The sequence below is a fragment of the Vespa mandarinia genome, chromosome 22, assembly GCF_050613455.1.
Source record: "Vespa mandarinia isolate Hongniang chromosome 22, ASM5061345v1, whole genome shotgun sequence".
Classification (NCBI taxonomy): domain Eukaryota; kingdom Metazoa; phylum Arthropoda; class Insecta; order Hymenoptera; family Vespidae; genus Vespa; species Vespa mandarinia.
The window spans coordinates 3,175,001-3,180,000 of record NC_140831.1 but is presented as its reverse complement, the minus strand read 5'-3'; the positions used below and the strand labels follow the sequence as shown (position 1 = coordinate 3,180,000).

General features: G+C 39.4%; 1 long non-coding RNA gene across 4 annotated transcripts in view; it reads right to left on the bottom strand.

Annotated features, from left to right (window-relative positions):
* Positions 1–5,000, bottom strand: part of LOC118447944 (uncharacterized) — a 226,985-nt gene that overhangs the window by 136,221 nt on the left and 85,764 nt on the right. The window contains exon 3 of one of the 4 annotated variants that reach the window (XR_004840011.2): positions 2,578–2,821. The exons of the other annotated variants lie outside the window; for them this stretch is intronic. This is a non-coding gene — a long non-coding RNA (uncharacterized LOC118447944). The remainder of the gene's footprint in view (positions 1–2,577; positions 2,822–5,000) is intronic. 4 annotated transcript variants of the gene reach the window in all.

Below are 5,000 nucleotides of genomic sequence, written 5' to 3'. Positions count from 1 at the left end.
TCTCTCTCTCTCTCTCTACCTCTCTCTTCTTCCTTTCCTTTTTCCTTTTCGATTGCTACCATGAAATTCACCGCGAAATTTCTGATCATTTCGTTCGTCGACTATTTGCGTTTATAATTTCCAATCTATCGTTTACATTAACCTTTCTTTAAAAAAGAAAAAAAAAAAAAAAGAAAAAAAAAAAAAAGGAAAAAGGATTCAAATTATTTCCATTGTGTCCTTACCAATATTATTACCTGCGTTATCAATGCTATTTCACGTTTTTAATTACACGTTTTGTTCGGTCGAAAGAAATAAATTGTATAATTGTTATAATATTCCCATATAACATAGTCACTTCGTAATTGATTTTGATTATTCCACGAAGACATCTAACACATAATTATAGCTATCAATTTATTGAAAGCTATCTAACGTTATGAAATAATGTTCTGATCCATCACTGTCATATGTCGAACATCAATCGGTCTTTCTTTCGCTCTGGCAAACACAAGATACGCCTTCAAGAACTACGTAAACACGTTGACAAGATGACATGATGATCGATGATCGCCGATCGGAAACACGTTCGCAAAGAGACTAAAATGCGAACAAACGAAGTTCGATTTCTTGATGGATATTCACGCCCGCCATTGCAACAAGAATCTAGAATAAGATCTATATTTCGTCGTATCTATACGGGGAAGCTATACTACTTCGGCAAATGTAAATATAAACTTTGAACATCGAGATTACATTTCGGTAATCGGCCGGAGATTCGATCATGCGTTATGTATTTTATCGGTAAATGCGATATGTGCAAAATTACAAATTACGAATTGCAAACGTAAAATCGACCTTACGAAACAATCCTGGTATTTCCTCCCATACGGTCGATTGAAATTAAAATCAACCATACATTTATTCGGGAAATTTTCAAATTAGATTTTCCAAGGACGTTAACCAAGCGGCGATATCGAACACGCACGCGCCCTATCTTCGTTATTATAAGAGAGTAAAACCGAATCATAGGAAGAGAGGAGAAGAAGGATCGATAAGTACTTACGTCGTAAATTTTCTTAAAGCACAATGCGGTCGTCCTCGAACATCGTCGCCATTTTCGAGCGTGGTTCTATCCTTTGTGAGACCGATAGCAGGGCCAAAAAGCGAAGAAAACGAGAGAGCCAAATGGAGAGAAGAGAGAAGAGAGAAGAGAATGCTTTTCAAAGCCTTCTCGTTGACTCTCTCTCTCTCTCTCTCTCTCTCTCTCTCTCTCTCTCTCTTTCTCTCTCTTCTCTCTCTCCCTCTCTCTATCTCTCTTTCTCTCCCTTTCGCGAGCATCGAGAAACGAGACACACAGGACGAATGCAGACACGATTTCGTGGTGACTTTTCGTAGGTGATACAAATAACGCAATCAGTATGCAGGGGGTTCATGCATATTTCAGAGGGGGTTACGAGGGTGGCCGCCGCTAAGAAGGGTTTATGACGGGGGTTGATCCGAGGATCCCCATCAAACCGCACCAGTCTGAATATCGAGCCGAGTGCCGAGAGAACAGAGGGGGAGGGGGAGGGACGAGCACGAGGAGAGGCAGACCTCTTAACTCCTGCAAACTCATTACAATAAATCAAGCTTTGTTCTTCGACCGGGCGAGGGCTGGCTAAATTCTGCGGGTGCTAACCCTTCCTTCTCCTTCCCACCACCTTTCTACCTTCATCCCTTCGCGTCGCAGAAACGACGACGACGACGACGACGACGACGACGACGATTTCGTTCGTGATTCCATCGCGTGAGCGTGCGCGCGCATGCTTCCCAATTCTCACAACCAACTCGTTTTCTTAAAGCCGGTAATTGCCTACGTCATCTCTCTTATCAAAGCTGGACAACCCAATCGATTTTGCTTATCTCTTTGACAACGTCACTTTGTCTTCCAATCTCTCAAAACGTCATATACGAAATAATCATAAGATTGAATAATATTAAATATTTCAATTCATTGTTACACTGTCGTACGATCCTGCTTGATGTAACAACGTACAAACATATATTACCACAATATTGTTTCGAGAACGTTCAAAGCTTTAGCTTTAGCCCAAAGCGTATTTTGGTGAGTCAAGAAGGACATGAGAAGGATTTGTTTATAAACAACGACGAGAGAAGTTCTCACAGAGAGAACAGACTCGAGAAAGAGAGAAAGAGAGAGAGAGAAAGAGAGAAAGAAAGAAGATACGTATGTATTCCCTGAGCCAACTAATATTACATATTTGATTTTGTCATATTAAAAAAAAATAAAAAAAAAAAGAATAAAAAAATAAAAAAATAATACCTGAAAATAAAATTTATAAATAAATTGAGTTAAGTAACTTTTATACGAAAGTCGTCCCGTTATGATTAAAAATATCTATTTCTTTTGTAAAAATTTGTAAACTTTAAAAACAGTTTCTATTAATGAACGAAGATCGGTGCCTATTTTACGAAAGCTTAAAATCCTCAAGGTTTAAAATTAAGATATACGAGGATCCGAACGAAAGAGGAAAAAAATAAAAAAAAAAACAAAAGAGAAAAGTAAAAAGAAATCTAAGATGAAGAAAAACAAACCTGATTATTAATCCATAAGAAATATCAACAAAACTAGAAAGATGCCTTGTACGAGAGGAATATACGATGGCTTGAGTGACTTTGCGGCAGGATCCGTGGCACAGATTTGTAGGAGAGAGATACTAGGGGATATCAGGCAGATGCTGCATTCTGCGGGGCTCCATGTGCTACAAGCGTCGACATTGACTAATGATGGCGTGGCGAAGGGACCGAAGGGGGGTTTCGGAGGGCCAGGCAGCGCGCCCTGGAACAGAAAATTCACCCAAGTTCACGCGACCTGTTGCACCCCCTAGCTCACCGTTTAACCTATAACCTGCCCGCCAAACATGGGTTTAACCTCGCCTTATCGCGTTATCGAAGTACTCGGACCGGCTGCTGCTGCTGCTACTACTGTTAGCTACTTGCCAGTACCATCAACGAATCCTTTCTTTTTTTTTTCTTCCTATCCTCTTATTATCGAGAAATGATTTTTCTTGCGACTCTAGATTTCCCACGTTGTTTCTTACTTAAAGGAAAGAAAAGAAAAGTAAACAAATAGAAGATGAAGCTGTAAGAAAATATGAGACTCGTTAAACTAGGTTTATTGTACAATTATTATTTGATCGTAATATGCGATTTACAATAGTCGATATATGTACTTTACACGTCATACAAGGTGTCCGAAAAGATTTGATTCAACGAGATATCTTAGATACGATTTTGAAATATCGATCAAATCTTTTGGGATACTCTATGTATAAACATCGCCAAATATCATAATTAAAATCTATATTTCAAACGATATATATATATATATATATATATATATATATATATATATATATTATAATTTCTAAACATTGTGAAAAAATTCTCATAAATTTCGATAATGAGAAATCGCGATTAATCGATGCGTATATATCACAATTTCGGAGTTAAAGAAAAACTGACGACATTAAAGACACAATCGTCCATAAATATATTATACAAACGATCGTAAATAACTGCATCGTGTAAATTGATATGTCGAATCAAGAAAAGAAAAAAAAAAAGAAAACAAAATAAAAAAAACAAGAAAAAAAAAAGAAGAAAAGAAAAAAAAAAGAAGAAAGAAAGAAATAGTTAATCGCGAAATACGTTGAAAGGTGTACGAGATCGAGGAGGAAGGCATTAAGAGGCATCGATATCTCGCTTGGTCACGGTCCGAAGCTATCGCAAATTCGATCGGAGTAGGCTGCATAATCAAAAGCACGGCTCGCGAAGCGTGCATCCACGCGCGAAGAGCGATGGGACGGGCGGAGTCTGCAATGTAGGCGCTAATTATTGCACCTTCCCTGTTCCTCTACCCACTTATTATTCAGTCCGAATCAATCCACGGTGTGTAGCTCGGTGCGGAATCGAGCGAATGGCTCGCGCCACGTTAACCACCAGCGACGCTAACGCTGCCGTCGATGTTGCTGCCGTTGCCATTGCCACCGCCACCACCGCCACCACCATCGCCATCGCCATCGCCACCGCCACCGCCACCGCCACCGCCACTGCCACCGCCGCCGCCGTCGATACTACCGCCACCGCTAACGTAGCCGCGTCGAACCAACGAAAAGCAAATTAAATTCGTCGGCCACGTTAACGCGATTACCGAACGTCCCGGCAAAAATATCAATCGCACGTGTAATCCCGCTTAACGAGTGTACCTTTTAATTAATCACACTTTTCGATATTTCACCATATTAGCTTCCTCCTGACAAAGTGCGCAAGCATGATTTAACGCTTCCACGAATTTGGATATACATATATATATATATATATATATACGTACCTATATACGTCGCGGATATGACACAGTAGTTGTTCCCTATACTGTTGTTCCCTTTATACGGCGAAATAACGTTTAATGCCTAATAGTTTTTGGTTTATCACGGACACGTTTAAAATGTGATCGGACGTAACACGGAGCTTCGTATAATCGTAATCCCTTTTCTGGATCTATCCGCGTATAAAAACATTGTCGTTTCGTTCGTCAATGATTAAAATGATCGAGAAATATAAGTCAAAATCCGTTCGATCGTAAACACGTCCTTTCCTTTTTTTTTTTTTTTGAGAGAGATTTTATTAAAACAACTTGGCGAATTCAAAATCGTTTTCTTCCTTCAACATTTAACGTTCATTTCATAATCATTTTACTTTATATCCTGGCGGTGAATTTCCAACGGAGTAAAATATCAATCCTGGAGTAATCTACGTGAACGACCGACACGCCTTCTACGTGCCCTTCCTTATTGGCCATCCTTCTTTCCTCGAGATTCATTCAGGCAATTACCGTGGCTATGTTCTACACGTTTCATTTAAACGCGCGTTCACCGCAATATACCTAACCTTACGTTGATAAATTTCGAAAAAGTTGAATTTTCATCAATCCGTTTCGTTCCGTTCCGTTTCATTTC